The sequence below is a fragment of the Podarcis filfolensis genome (assembly GCF_964270895.1).
Source record: "Podarcis filfolensis genome assembly, chromosome: 11".
NCBI lineage: Eukaryota > Metazoa > Chordata > Lepidosauria > Squamata > Lacertidae > Podarcis > Podarcis filfolensis.
The window spans coordinates 57,380,525-57,396,563 of record NC_139613.1 but is presented as its reverse complement, the minus strand read 5'-3'; the positions used below and the strand labels follow the sequence as shown (position 1 = coordinate 57,396,563).

The 16,039-nt window shown below is 44.3% G+C and overlaps 1 long non-coding RNA gene across 1 annotated transcript; it reads left to right on the top strand.

Annotated features, from left to right (window-relative positions):
- The first annotated feature begins 327 nt into the window (after positions 1-327).
- On the top strand, positions 328-5,918 carry LOC310744759. Its single transcript, XR_014539727.1, has 2 exons — positions 328-1,637; positions 4,920-5,918. It is a non-coding gene; the product is annotated as an uncharacterized lncRNA (long non-coding RNA).
- Positions 5,919-16,039: the final 10,121 nt, after the last annotated feature.

Sequence of the window (16,039 nt, the reverse complement as noted above, 5' to 3'; positions counted from 1 at the left end):
CTTCCAGAGAGCTTGACCCCTTGACAGGACTGCCCCATATGTTAAAATTCAAGGGCCTATAAGCAATATTAGTGATATAGATAATGTTTGCCTTTCATGTTTTCAAAGCCCAACCACTCTTTCCCCCTTATAAAGCGTGTTCTCCAATAAATGAGAGCATGTGTTGCGGTGTGGGCCGCCGGGCCAGGCCTCTGGTTGCCAGGCAGGTTAATAGTTGTTGCCTGGCATTGCGACTGGATAACCGGGTTGCTGGGGCAAATTGTATGTTGCAAATTGGGTGGGTGGGACCATAGTCTTTAAATATCAGTGCACTCTGGTTTCTCTTTCTCTTTGCAGAGTGCATCGGGTCAGGAGCAATCTTCTCATGTCTGGTTACATTTCTTTATTTCCCCCCTTCTTTTTAATCCTCTCTAGTCCCTTAATTAATCTAATTCCCCTTTTTCCCTGTTTGATTTCTCACCCCACCCCTTACCCTGCCCTGTGGGAAGATTCTCCCTGTATCTGTGGCTTGCCTTTCCCAATAGGGAGAGAGCCCCCATTAGGGGCTTTCTTTTGCAAAAAGGTTTTCCCCATTTTTGCCTGTTTAATTGTGGGGCTAGTCAGGGCTGTTCCCAGCTTAGCTGGAATTACTTTCGTTTATAGTATCCCCAAAGCTTTATTTTGGGTGCATGCAGTGCTGTTGGCCGAGTTTTAATCTAGCCTTGGGCGGGCACACTATATTGAGTTCCTTTAATATTGCAATGAGACTATAAAAGGCAGAGAGCTGCAGCAGGGAGGCCTTCACGGCCTACCACATATCTTTCAAGCCTAAGCCTGCTACAGTTAGCAGTACAGTAAATTGTTAAGTCTCTGTGACATGTGACTCTTTTTCTCTATAAGAATTTATCTGTTTGTTTGCAGGCTCACTTGTTGCTAATATTTATCTTAGGCAGACAGAGTGGAGCCAGAGGCTCGCTGTGCCTCCAGTGAGCACTCTGTGTATGCTTTTTAACTATGCTGTTTCTGAACAAGTTTATTTTCTTCAAGTTTGTTTTGCCCTGATAGTGGCAACTGCCATTTTAGAGGCGAGCCACTGTGGCTTAGTGGCCAGAGCGCAGGACTAGGACCTGAAAGACAGGGTTCATATCCCCCACTTAGCCATTGTTATCACAAAACAAAACAAACTGCTCCTTTTGGACTATTCTGTTGCTGGGTAGTTCGGCCCACTTGTGATATTGCTCCCAAAAATAACTTTGGGTTTCTTGAGGGCGTGCTTCCCTCAAAAGGGCAAACAGGGGTACCTGGTCAGGCAGTGGGCTGCCTCGAGTTTGTTATCTCATTGGAAACATTTATGTCTGGACTAGCAGGTGATCCTAGGGCTTGGCCCGCTTGGCCCTAGAATTTGGTGGCCTCTGGCAGCGTTTCCGGCCTGAATAGCTTCCCCATGTGGTGCACAAAGCATTGGTTTCACCAGTTCCTCACATTTAGTTTTTTGCAGATTATGACGGCCTTTGCAGATGCCTCCAGAGCTTGCCTCTCCTGCAGAGGTTGACTTGCTGATGCCCTAGGTGCCTTCTTCCAGAAGGAAGCGTCTTCAGAGGTGACGATCCAGGAGCAGGGAGAAGGGGAGCAGGGATGATGCTTACACCTCCTTGCAGGTACGTCAAACCTGGGTCTTTAGGGATCATCCTGGATAGCTCAGCTGGTCAGTGTATGGTGCCGGTAATCCCTAGGTTGCTGGATTGGTCCCTGTATGAGACAGCTGCATGCTCCCTCATCACTCTGCCCGGACACTGAGGTCCAGCGCCGAGGGCCTTCTGGTGGTTCCCTCACTGTGAGAGGCCAAGTTACAGGGCACCATGTGGAGGACCTTCTCGGTAGTTGCACCCGCCCTGTGGTACGCCCTCCCATCAGATGTCTACTACCAGACTTTTAGAAGACATCTAATGCAGCCCTGTTTCGGGAAGCCTTTAATGTTTGCTGCATTTCTGTATTTAATCTTTTGTTGGAAGCTGCCCAGAGTGGCTGGGGAAGTCCAGCCAGATGGGCGGGGTACAGATCAATGATGATGATGATGATGATGATGATTTTGTGGGAGAGTGGACTAGATGATCCTCGGGGTCCCTTCCACCCCACTATTCTTTAAGTTGCAATTCACTATGGGTATGTTAGATGCAGGGCTGCCATCATCCCCTCAGCTTGCGCAGGGACGGGGACATGTGGACCACTTGCGCAGCTCCACATTTCAAATGGAAATTCCCTGAGCAATAGAACCTGAAGCTGGTATGCAGGAAGCTGGCCTGGCAGCAGCTTTGTTGGGACTTTTTAGGGTTTCTGGCCAGCGTTGGCCCTGTAAATTTACACATCATGGTGGCAACTCAAGGCAGGGCATTCTGCCCAAGTGGGGGCTGGGGGCTAGCAAGCAATAACTCAATACCTCTTGCCCATATTTCCATAAAAATATCTTCCTTGAAAGCCTGGCAAAAAGGTTATCTAGATGGGTCAGTGGTTTTGTGCTTGTGGGAAGGTTTTCCCAAGGTTTGGGATTCCTCTGGCTTTTCAGCCAGTGGCTCAGAATACAGCAACTCAAAAGCCAGTCAGAGAGCTACCTGCGGTAGCAAGTAAGAAGGTTAGGAAGCAGCTTTCATTGGGACGTTTGGTGGGATCCCCTTGATTCTCCTTCTATTCCTGATTTTCATTTATCCCCTTTGGGGATCGTCCCTAAGAAAGCCCCATATAATCCATATTTATCACATCCCAAAGGCACCTCAGTGAATGACTCTCTGGAATTGTTCCGTGAAATATGCATCTTTGGATCAGGCAGTTGAGCTTACCATCAAATTGGAAGAGGGCCTGGTTGGCATTATGCGATATTGAATTGGCTGTTAGGCTGCTGCCGGTTCACCCTCAAGTTTATAAGTAGTTGGGCTTTAATTGGATGGTCCTTACATTGATAAGGTGATGCCAATGGGTTGCGCTATAGGCTGTGCAGCACTCGAGTCCTTTAGCGTCTTTCTGGATTGAACATTGCAAGTCAAGACCCGTTTGACTGGGGGTACCATTATTTGCATTATCTCACTGGCTGGTTCATGTGACACCAGCCTCTGCTTGGCTTACTGGACGCCCCTTATATTCCCTGAGGAGCTGGGTGTTCCATTGGCAGTGGATAGGACAGTGGCTCCAACTGCCCCTTTTAACGTATTTGGGGGCTAGCTGGATATCGTTGCTCATACCTCTGCTTGCCTGTGGAAAAGCTGTTTGCCGTGGAGGATGTTATTCTTGTAATACTTCCTCTGATAGCAAATGTTGCTTTGTCAGATTCTATCATTGCTAAGTCAGTTAAAAATTGGCATGCAGGGTGGTTGTTCCAGGCTGCCCCTTCCATTCCTGCTCGGCCAGGTGGTCTCATGGCCCGGGGTCCTTTCAGCATCCTGTACAGTGGCCTTGAGCCTGGCAGGGCAAGGCTATCACATGTGACCTAACTTTCCTTGAGTTCTCCCCATTGTAGTGTCAGCGCACATCTGGACTGAGGAGTACAGGGACCGTCGGGTCTGTCTTGGTCTGATAACCAGGCAGTGTGAGGGTCCTGGCAAAATGGTCCTCATGCTTTGGCAGAGTCTCCGCCCCCTTTTATGTGCTTTCCAGCTGCACTGCTTAAGGTTTAATATTGCGTTTCTGCTCGCTTTATTACGGGATCATCTAATGTTTTCGCTGTCACTCTATCCCGTTTTCAGTTGGAGAGCTCAGATTCTGGGCTCCGGACGCCCAGCTATAGCCGGATTTTCTGGAGCTCCCGTGGCGCTTTGGCAACAATTGATAATTAAGAGGAGTAGTAGCTTACTTTTCCCCTTCTGCTTTCACGTCTTATGAGAAGGCCTGGACTGATTTCTTAGCGTTTAGCTGGCAGTCCTCGGCCATTCAGAGGAACTTGCCTCCATTCTCTGAGCAGGACCTGCAGTAACTGGCCTACCTGCTGCAGATCGGATGCACTGTTAAATCTACCAGAATTCAGTCCGCTGCAATGTCTGCTAGAGTAAAGCTTTAAATTTCAGAGACCCTTCTAAAAGTGTGTCGTGCGCAGGGTCTCGGAAGGTTGGGAAAGACTCCAGCCTTCACAGGACTGCAGGCAGGAAGCCGGTCAACCTATGCAGTATCCGCAACAAGTTAAGACTTGTCTCCTGGTTCTAGATCTAGATGAGACTTCTTTCAGTATTCCATTGTAATTTTGGTGTACTGAGGGTTGGGGAAATTGTGTTGGAGCCAGCACGGGGCTGAGAGTTTGGAGGCTTATTGCCTCAGGATTTTTCCTTATCTGCTTTGGAGCTTGTCATAAGTGTCTGGAGCTCTAAGTCAGACCTAGTGAGCAGGGTTGCCATCATCAGGCTTCCAGTCACAGGTAAGGTGGGCCCTTGCCCTCTTATTGGATACCAGAAATATTTGGCTTTTCGTTCCCCTGGGGGGCTGGCTCGATCCTAGAAGTTGCTGGTTCTCATGGGTTGCTCCTTCAGGATATATGCGTTTCCCTTTTGGAGTTGAGACTTGTAGTGCGCAGCTCCAAAACTGACCAGCTGGGTCGGGGGGAGGTTGTCCGCCTCCCAGCGACTGGGGAGGTGGGCCCGTGCCCGGTCAAGGATGTAAGGAAGTACTTGGCCTTGAGACCTCCTGGGGACGGCCCCCTACTCATGCATGAAAATGGTCACCCTTTGGCGCGACACTAGTTCACAAAAGTCTTGCGTAAGGCCATCTCTGCTTGTGGGATCTCGGCCTCTGGTTTCGCCCCTCATTCCTTTCGCATAGGTTCAGCAACTATGGCGGCCCATTGGGGCTTCTCAGCCGCCAGGATCAAGGATTTGGGACATGGGAATCGGATGCTTTCAAGGGTTATGTGCGAAACAAATGCTGAGTTTGGCACTAATGCTTGTTTGTTTCAACCCTTGCAGATCCCACGCTGGTCTGAGTCTGGATAGTGGGACACAGCATCGTTCATTGGGCTGGCAGCAGAGTGAGGCAGTCTGCAAGGGGAGCGTGTCTCGGCCTCCCACAGCACATGCAAGTGTCATGGTTTTCCAGACGTGGAATGTCATGGGGAGAGTTTATGCCGCTGATTGGTCGCCGGCTGCTCTCGGACCTCCCCACCCTATGGCCATAGTGGTGCAGCTGGGGGAAAATGATGTGGCAACTATTGATTGCCTTGCTTTGCGCACCTCAATCCAAAAAAGGATTTGGAGGCATTGGCAGCCTTATTACCTTCAGTGAGAATAATTTGGTCTCACCTGTTGCAGAGGCAAACCAGGCGCGGTGTTTCCTGCCCGGAGGCTGCTGAAAGGGCCAGGAAGCGCATTAACTCTGCTGTTTGCGTGAAGGTATTGAAGCTGGGTGGTTTGGTGATTTCGCACCCAGACATTAATTTTAAGGCTGAGGCCCTTTACCGGGCAGATGGAGTGCACCTCTCCGATTTGGGGAATGATGTTTGGCTGGATGCGGTGGCTACTAAATTGGGTTCATGGTTGGGTTTGTGAGTGGTTGGCGGCGAGCGTTAGAGCTCGTGTGGCGGTTAGGCATTGGTTATAATATGCTGGTGGTGGAGGGGTCAGGTTAGGCCGTGCCTGCCCCTCCCGTTCCGCTGAAGGGAATTCCGGTAAAGGAATCCTGGGGCTTGCCATGATTTCGTCCAATCCCTGTCATGGGAATCCTTGTCATAGGACCGGGCCGGCAAGCTTTCGGGGAGCTGCTGGGGTGAGCGGCGTGGGTCCGACGCTTAGCTCAAATGATCCCCAAGTTTGACTTTCCCTTCTACTGGCTACCGATCGGACCTCGGGATGTCAGTTCTGTCCCAGGCGGGGGGACAGATAGTCATAACCAATGTCTAAACAACCACTCACTGATTTTGTATTTTAATAAAGTTGTGGCCAAAATAGTGCCCAAAAACCAAAACTAAATTACGTGTTATGTGTGAAGTTATTTGAGGGGTGGCCTGGGGACCTACACACGCAAAGCAAAGCCAGGAGCACGTGATTTCTTTTGAAGACTGTCTTCTCCACCCACACCAAATTTTCCTTACAAGCAGTCTTGGAGTATTGTTTGAAGGAGTTAACATCTGGTGAAAAGGTTATAGGTGATAGAAATGTTAAGTGTGATAGAAATGTTAAGTGTTTTTCTTCAGCCAACTCATGCCATGCTGGCCATACTTTGCCAAAGAGAAAAAGGCAGCTGACCACTGAAGGCAAACATAGCATGAGGTTACAACATGGAATTACTCTGTGAGTCACCCAAGCAAACATATCACAGCATTGTTCCTGCATTGGTTCCTGGATCTTCTGAATATGAAAAATGAAACCAAAGGGGCATATAATCTGTGTACTTGTGTTCACAAATATTTGAGCTATAAACCTGTATGCTATTCACATGTAGCATTCAATAAGCATACATTCTGTGTGACTGTATACACGCAATAGTTGAGTAGTACAAATCAACAAATTCTCACAGGCAGCCAATGATGCTGAATGTTAGAAGATTCAGGACACATAAGAAGAAGTGCGTCTTCACACAGCACATAGTTAAACGATGGAACTATGATGGTGGCCACCAATTTGGATGTCTTTAAAAGAGGATTGGAGAAACTCATGGAAGATAAGGCTTGAGGAGAAGTCCTTGCCAAGACTTGCTGCCAGGTGGGAAGGGAGCTTGGGAAGCACTTTCCAAAGCACACACGCCCTCCCTCAGCCCAGGGCCTGGTGAGGGTTCCTGAGGGCTTCTCTAGTCAAGTTTGGGTCGATAGGGAGCTTCAGAAAGTGCTTTAGCCCAGGGGCCTGTGAGGTTTGGCAAGGACTTCACCTTGAGAAGCCCTCATCAAGCCTGGGTACTAAGGGAGTTTCAGAGAAGCACTTCCCAAAGTTGTCTCTGATGTAGATCAACTCAGCTCTTCTAAATCCAAGGCCAGCAACACCTATCCTAGGGCCATCCTGGCTTGCCCTTCTCTCCAAGGGATCATACTTCAAAATACATCTGGAGCTTTCCCCTATCCCAGCTGATTTTTCAAAAGTAAAAACCAAACTGCCTGAAACATTACTTCTCTTTGTCTCCTGTTGCTTCTTTTCCTCAATGGCGGACATTTGGGGATTTCATGAGTAAAAAGATGTGTTTCCTTACACATATACACATCCCAAAGTTAATTCCGCAACTTCTGCAAATTATTAAAGCTTTTAATGTCAATCACACAATTCATACATCTTTCAGTTAGGCATTGAAGTCCATCTGAAACTATTATTTCCCCCACCCCAAGAAAAAGTGAGATAAACTTAGAGAGCGGGTGGGGTTGCATAATAATTGTTTTAAAAAATGTTACACATCCTTAGATTTCTCTCTAGCCTTTCCTTAAGGACCAACTTTGGTTCTCCAGCTAAGGTTAAGATCAGCTGTAAATTTATTTCATGTGTATTCTTTATTTTTATGCCTGCCCACCCCACCCCCCGGCTCCTCCAAAGCGTTGGCTTGCTTTGAGAAGCTGCTCTTGTAAATCTCTTGCAGTCTGTCTTGCCTGTGTGTGGTTTCAAGAGCTGGCCCTGGTTTCTCATTAGCACTTTCACACTTGATTGATTAAAACAAGGCATCTGCCAGGCTCCTTCATCACTCCAGAGTTCTTCTCAAGGCATTTTTCATTTTATTCTTTTATAAATATTATATAAACTATTCTGCATATTTAGGGAAGGGAGGGAAGTACAAAATGTGACTCTTGTTCCCTTTCACTCAACCCATGTCCAAATTTTTTAAAACATCTGGACAACATTGACAGGAAAACATTCCACATTCCCTCACAATCTGTTTTCTGCTGCTCTTATTTGGAGCTCTCACCATTGTTGACAGGCAGCCTTGCCTCTTGAAAGGATTAAGTAGAGCAGAGAATGAGTGGACCTGTTCTTACTGCTGCTAAGGAAATGTTTAAATAATTGAGAACCTGGAAAGATGAGAAAAATGAGGAATGGGGGTAGAAAGGGGAAGGGGTAAGGAAGTCACGCTGATAGGCAAGAGTGGACTAAATAGGAATGGGAAAGAGAGAAAGGAAATTTGCCTCAGACTCTGCAGAATAAATACTTCAACCAATGCATACTAAATGAAATGAGGCAATTTTCACTGTATTTTGACCCAGTTACATCCCACAGACAGGCTAGGACCAAGACATTTTGCTGCCTGAGGCCAAGAACAAAACGCTCCCTTATTCCACTTACTGAAGCCACTGGGAATGGGAAACCACCCTTGGCCACACCACAGGCTAATGTAGGGGGTGCAGACAGAGCACACCTCTGTTCTCCAATGCTTCACTGTCCTTCCCTGCCCTCAGAAGCTGCCACTTGTGGTGGCCTCCTCACCATGCCATGTCCCAAAGCGAGGTGGGGGAACCTTTAACTCCGGAGACTCTGTTGAGGCCCTGTCTCTCTTCCCAGGCCATACCCTCTTGCCATACCCTCTGCTCCATGTCCTCCTCCTACTTCTGTCTGCCTAAAAATGTGCCCTTGAACAGTAACAATCCCTCTTGCTTGCCTGGATGAAGAGATGTGCAAAAGAAGTATAGACGCCACTAGGTTTCATGTGGCAGTTGCCTACTGTAAAAAGGTAAGGAATGAAGCTGTGACCTTCTGCATGCAATGGCCACTGAGTTACACACCCGTTCCTTTCTTGGCTCATAAGAATTTCAAGTGTTATTTATCTTGCCTACAGCACTTTGTAGATTTCCCAACCCACACATTTGGTTCCAGTAGCTGCTGAAGGATCGCGGTTACTCACAGGGTAAGGAGATGAACCACATGGTGTGTATTTGCAAAGGTTAAGAATTAGGCAGGGACCACTCATTATGAGGCCATATTTTGAAGCATGCCTGTGTTAGGGCTGTCATACGTCTGGACTTTCCCTAGACATTACTGGGATTTCAAAGGCGGGATTGATGTCTGGAGGTAAAGTCAATTGAAAAATCATGTTATTGTTAAAAAAAAAAAGTCAACAATTTTAGGGTCTTCCTTTTTGAAATATGGCAACCCTAGCCTGTGGCCACCCTTAAAAAAAAGAAAAGGAACATGTGAAAACCTGGAAGCTTAAATGAGTTTTAATTGCCATTAAGATCTCTGCTTCAGCCATCTTATTCATGCTACATCTGTAGCTAATCCTGTCAGGCAATTTGATTTGGGTCTTCATTTTATGTTGCAAGTTTTTTTTACCACTTCATTTCCACTGTAAGGATATTATCAATAGTTTAGCAATAATACTAATTTGGGGATTGGGCAACAAATCAAGATACTTATTACTACCCTTCTGCCATCTCCTTCTGTTTTATTCTTACACATACCCTTTATGCAAGGTTTTCTTTTTTATGGCAAAACGAAACGTGTTGTATAATATGTATGCACCAATAGCTTGCATATTCCCTAAACTCCGAAACAGAACCTTTTCATTTAAATCCCCTTCTGTTTTGTTTTGGTATTTAGGAATCACTTTCTCCGAACGTTTAATTTCTGTCATTTCACATCTGGGTAATAAGAAGCTGAGGCTTACAGTGCTACCACTGGTATTTGTTAATGAACCTTTAAATTGGCTATTACCATTACAGCCTGTTTATGTGAGCTGTTGTGCTTCATCTCTTCCATTGTAAAATACAAGACAATTAATTTTATTCAGAAGCTTGACAGATTTGAGTAAGATTTAGTCAAAATGGCTACTGTACTCCTCATGCTGAGGTGAACACAAAGCCATTCTGCTTTTAATCAATTTTATCCAGGATTGGTGTAGACAACAAAGGCAGAAAAGGAGTGAAGGAGGTTTCTAAGCCATCAATAAATCACCCTTGCTATGTGAATGGTAGATGTTCTCCTAGTAATAAATAAGTTCCAAGAATGCAGTGTTGACTATAAATGTAAGTGGGTGATGTTTATGAAACAAGGATTTCATTAACAATTTCGACAACATTCTATATGATTTTAGACTTGATTAAACAATTAAGTATCTGTCTCCCTTATCCTTTTCCCGCAATTCTCCCAAAGTGGATGCTAGCATTTGGATTGCTTGAATAGTGAGCGCCAATACTCATGAATGACCCAGATACATGAGTGAAAGGATATATGCTACATTTCACTGAACCTCTTTTCATGGCAACAGTTTGAACTTTTCTTACTCAATTCCCCTAGTGTTGAGATTTTAAACAGGTGCTCTCTCTGGAACCAAAATGGACATATTTAGAATGACAAGAACAAAATAATCCAAAATATCTCTGTTTTCTCCCTTTGTTTGAGAATGCTAACTCATTTCACTCTCTTAATATAGACCTCGGGGGGGGGGGGGCGTCTTAACAATAGGTAAGGCACTTTAATACATTGTTACCCATGCACAGAATTTTTTTTGAAGAAGTTAAGTCATTCACTATTTGATACAAACACCTCCAATAATTTATTTAAAAAATTCTCTCCAAGCTTCAGTCACACAAATCTATGGAAGAGAAAGGCTAGCAATGGATTTGATAATTTCCATAATTTTTCAAACAACAATATTCCGGAGGATAGTATTTGATGAAAGATTTTCTGACCATTGATAATTTTGTTATTAAAAATTCCCTTTTCTATTTAACTATGATTTTCAGTTATAACTAAGATTTTCAGTTATATGTACTGCACTCATTCCTGTGGTATGCAGCTCCCTGGTGCAATATAGAAATGACTGCACAGCATGTCTTAATTTTACCACCTGCAGTGCTAAAACTCATAGCAATGAGTAATTATGCTGTTCATGTTGAGAAGCAATGAGGAAAGTGTATAAACTAATGCTTCATTGGCTCTGCGGGGAGACGTACATGTTTCAGGGCAAAGCTTCAGTTTGATTAATTTCCATACCTATATGAACCTTCCTAAATTTGGCTTCATTACCTTCACTAAGGAGGGAAAGTGATTTTCATACTATTTTATATAGCCAGAGCTCTATGAGCGCTGCTTATAACCCAGTTCCATACACACTCTGATGTAGGAACCACAGATTTCACAGGAACGTAGGAAGCTGCCTTATAAAAAAGTCAGACTATGGACTGGACACACCAGATTGGGTTGCTATCTAGCTCAGACTGGCTGCAGCTCTTCAGGGTTTTAGACTTTCTCCAAACCCTACTTGGGGTGCCAGGGACTGAACCTGTGTCCTTTTGCATGCAATACATATGCTCCACCACTGAGCCACAGCCCTTCCCTTTCAACAGGACCTCTTCTTCTTCTTCTTCTTCTTTAGTCGTTTAGTCGTGTTATGTACTGAAGTTCTCACCCTGGACCAGCAGGGGGATACTGTAGATAGTTATGCAAATAAGGGATTGAAAGTGACGTTCAGTGATTGGATAGTTTTAGAAAATTGTTACAGTTACGTTGTACTGGAGCTCTATATAAGCAGGCTGACTGAACCCTTCAGTTCAGTTCTGTTCTGGCCTGTGAATAAACAAGAGCTGTTTGAAGAATCGCTGTGTCGTCTGATATGTTCACCCACAACTTAACAAGTCGTGTCCAACTCTTCGTGACCCCCCTGGACCAGAGCACGCCAGGCACTCCTGTCTCCCACGGCCTCCCGCATTTTGGTTAAACTCATGCTGGTAGCTTTGAGAACACTGTCCAACCATCTCGTCCTCTGTCGTCCCCTTCTCCTTGTGCCCTCCATCTTTCCCAACATCAGGGTCTTTTCCAGGGAGTCTTCTCTTCTCATGAGGTGGCCAAAGTATTGGAGTCTCAGCTTCAGGATCTGTCCTTCCAGTGAGCATTCAGGGTACTACTACATAATTAGGTATTTACTAAGTAGATGCTCCTAGACCAACAATCGCCTGCTTTTCAGCAACCAGATTCTAATGAAAGCTTGGCCAATTTCCCCATCCCCTCCAAAAATTCACACACTCCATGGTATGTGTGTGTATCCTAGTCAGAGAAAAGAAAGCAAAATATTCCACTGAACCAAAGCAAAGCCTTTGTGTGAGGCTAAGGAACTCATTGAAACTTATGGACTCTTGATTATGACAAAGGTGTTTGACACCATGCTAATTTCTCTTTTGAGTTTGTTGTTAATTTATTTCTAATAGTTGTTAGTCACAATGAGGTAAGATACTTAAAATTAGTTCACATGAATAAGAATGGGAAACGCCCATTTTTGTCAAAATAGTTAGTTCCATAAAATGTGTTTTATTCAATGTTTAGAAAGAATTTATGGGTGGTTTTTAAATTTTTTTAAAGGGTGCAATCTCTGTTTCTTATTTTAAATATGTTGCAATGATCTAGTAATAAATAGCATTTGCAGCCTGCTAGATTCAGGAGACATAAAGAATAGCTGAGCTTTGGCCTTTGGAACAGGTGGTGTTGCAACATGGAAACCCACGGATGTCAACACCCACAATTCTCATTTCTTTGTCCTAGGGAGAATAGCTGATCTGTTAGTCATGCTCCACTTTCCTGTTTTAGCAGCAGTGGAATTGCCAACTCTTGAAGATTGCGCTGTCATGCAAGCCTTCCAGGGCTACATCTGTTTCTAATGTACAGTTCATAATTTAATGACGAGACACTTCAGTGGTCTACCCCGCTGCAAATCTCAGTTGTTAAAAATGTCTGGAGCAAGACGACTTTAAATATTAGGCACTTTTTTGGCACATTAATTTTCTCACATTTGGAAGCAGAAAATGTAGTAGTAGCTGTCACTTTGGGTAAAACTGTTTACTTTTAAATGCTGCTTGCAGCTTTATGCCATGACGCAAACAGAATTTTAAACATGTACAAGAACCTGCATCCAGTACCACAAGGCATCCATGGGGGGAGTTGTTTTCTGGCAGCGATCTCGGGAGTCCCTTCTGGCTCAACTCCAGGTTTCAGGGTGCATGTCTTCTGACTCAAGGCACTGCTTCCAAGACGAGGGAAAGGAATCTCAGAAACCCCACAGTATCCGCAGTTAGTCCTCAACTTGCAGTTCTTGGGATCAGGGTCTAAATCTTGTCTTGTTCAATCTGATTAGCAATAGCAGCATTCAACGTTTTTTTAAAAGCCTGTTTGTTACAGTTAATGTATTTTGCTTCAGACAGTAGCTTAGGAAATCTTACTCAGCCAGCTTTAAAAAAAGCCTTTGCCAGACCAGTTCTGAAATGTAGTAATCCAGAAGTATTCTTGGTATTGGTTTTTTTTTTAATGCTATGTAAAACCCTAAGCCACAGGGGAAAAAATGGTATGTGATATTTAAATATAATCTCTTCCTTTATGCACAATGGGATGGAGAGCCTCCCTCTCACCACAATGTCTCAACTGTTAAAAGCCATATCTCATATATGATGCATCTCGGCTAGTAATGTGCTTACTGGCTAACACAGCACCCATGGCACCTTATAATGGGGGGGGGGCATCCAATTACACAGAGTAAAATATGCTTTTTCCCACCGGTTAGGCATGTTTGACAATCAGAACGCACAGACATCCATAAACAGCAAAGTGCCACATTTTTAAAAAAGAAAACTTAAAATGTGGAACAGATTGTCTCTAAAAGAAGGGGGGCTTCAAAATGTGCAATATTTACTACATAATGGAAATAAACACACTGATCTCAGTATGAGATTTCTAACTGGGCAGTTTAACATTGGGACATTTTTTTCTGCGGAAAATACAGATTTGCTTTTATATAGCCGATTAAGCACTTCAGGTATGGGTAATTCCCCCCCTCATAATTTTTTTCAAGTAAGATTTTCACCATTTCTTTTTCATCCTCAATGTTTACACAACTTCAGAGGGGGAGGGGGGAGAGGAAGTAATTTCATGGCTTTGGAAATCAATATAAACAAAGGCCTGTGTCAGCCTTTGAAGAAGCAAACAACTTGTACTATTCTGCACTGGCCCAGCTGTATCTAGAGCAGTGGTTCTGAACTGGTGGTCCCTGGACCCTAGGGGGTCCACATAACCCACCCAGGAGGTCTGCGGTTTCATTCACATAACAAAGACTATCATGGAGATATCATAATTTTCAAAAGTAAGGGGTCCATGGCTTGGCTTCTGAAAAACTAGGAGTCTTCAGTACTTAGCTAATTAGGAAACACTCAAGCAGGCGGTTTTTGGTCTAGGAGCATCTACTTAGTAAATACTTAATTATGTAGAAGTACCCTGAGTGCTCACTGGAAGGACAGATCCTGAAGCTGAGGCTCCAATACTTTGGCCACCTCATGAGAAGAGAAGACTCCCTGGAAAAGACCCTGATGTTGGGAAAGATGGAGGGCACAAGGTGAAGGGGACGACAGAGGACGAGATGGTTGGACAGTGTTCTCGAAGCTACTAACATGAGTTTGACCAAACTATGGGAGACCTGGCATGCTCTGGTCCATGGGGTCTTGAAAAGTCGGACATGACAAAACGACTAAACAACAAGAAAATCTAGAATATTGTGACCAGTTCTGAGCAGCACATTTTAAAGAGGAAACTGGTGAAATACAGTATGTCTGGACAAGGGTTTTGGACAGGCTTTATTAAAGCATGAATACTGGCACCAAAATCAACAAAACACAGTATTGCTGGTCCAAATCCATCTGCCACTACAGATCCTCCTTCTCTCTATCCATTCCACCCCTGTGGCACACAGTCCTGACCCCTTTACACAATCTCACACTCTCTTGGGACACAACTTCCCAAGGCGTTGATGCCTCCTCATGCAGCCCCCTTCTTGCTGCTCCCCACCAGCCACCTTACCAGAAGGCACCTGGCCAGGTGTTGCAGTACTAGATCCCAGCTCAGCACAGGCCACAACAGGCTCAGTGGGCACCCTTGTCTGACATCCAAGTAGATGGAGAGAAATGACCTCATGATGTTTTCTCATTGACTTTAATTGGAGCACCTGGAAAGGCTGTGGCGTGAAGACCACTGGTGAGATGATTTGAATTGTGTTTATGATGTGTTGTCCCAGGGTACCGAACATATAGTTAAGTACAGACCACTGCTATTGAATGACAATATTTGCCTCATCAGTGGTTTGAATCAACATTTCTAGAGATTCAAGATTAAAAACAGAGCATACTCATATGATTGCTACTTCCTATTCTACGTATTCTCCCATGGGGAGAAAAATGTTATTTTATCTTATCAGTACTTCCAGACCATGTTATGGTGAGCTACTCTTGGTAGATGAACAGATGCATCTCATATCTAAATAAAACAAAGGATCAGGTTCATTCCAGCTATCTGTTTTCAGAGCTTTGTTGGTGTTCAGCAACATTAAAAATCCAGGCTAGTGATTTATGTAAAGGGTAGGGCTGCATAAACCCAACTAAGGAGCTTTCCCAAACCACCCAATATGAAGAACACCCAAAGCTAAACCCATGTGTTATCCCTCAACCAATCTTGCAAACATTGTGGTAAATTATATTCGCTGCAGTACAAGCAAATGCCTTGGCTTGAAATTTGCTCAGTTGCTTTTGTTGGCTTATGACAAAGGATTTTGTCTAATGATCAGTGAGTTTAATTCCTAGTCTTTTGTTTCTGTTATTAGTCATGCCTATAAATAATGGGGGGGCACTATAATGCCATTTCCTGTGATCGAACAAAATCTAGGTTTTGATTAATTTAATTTGAGGTCATGTTATCTAAACAGACATTATTCAGGCATACTTGGACTGGATTAGAACCAGTGAGCCCACCTTTATTTTTGAGTACTCAGACAAAGAGGTGGTGTTTGATCTTCGAAATCAGCAAGATGCTAAACATAGCCCTGAACAAAGTTAAGGAATGGGATGTTCAAAATCCTCCTGCTAGCCTGGTATTCATTCAGGCACCTGAAAAGAAATTATTCAGATACAAAGGAATTACCATGTGAATGGAGTTTCTGCACAGTTTCTGCATATGCTGCCTTGCATTTTTATAGAGACGGCAAACACAAACCAGCGTGAGAAAGCAGGTGGCATTTTCCTCTATCTTTTGAGCATCAGTCTTTCCCAGCAGTTAGCTGGGTGCACTAATGGCTAAAGAACAGAAACTTTTTGATTTGGATCCAAATTCCTAATCCAGACATTGGTTTGGTGGGGGCTTTTTTTGTTTGTTTGTTT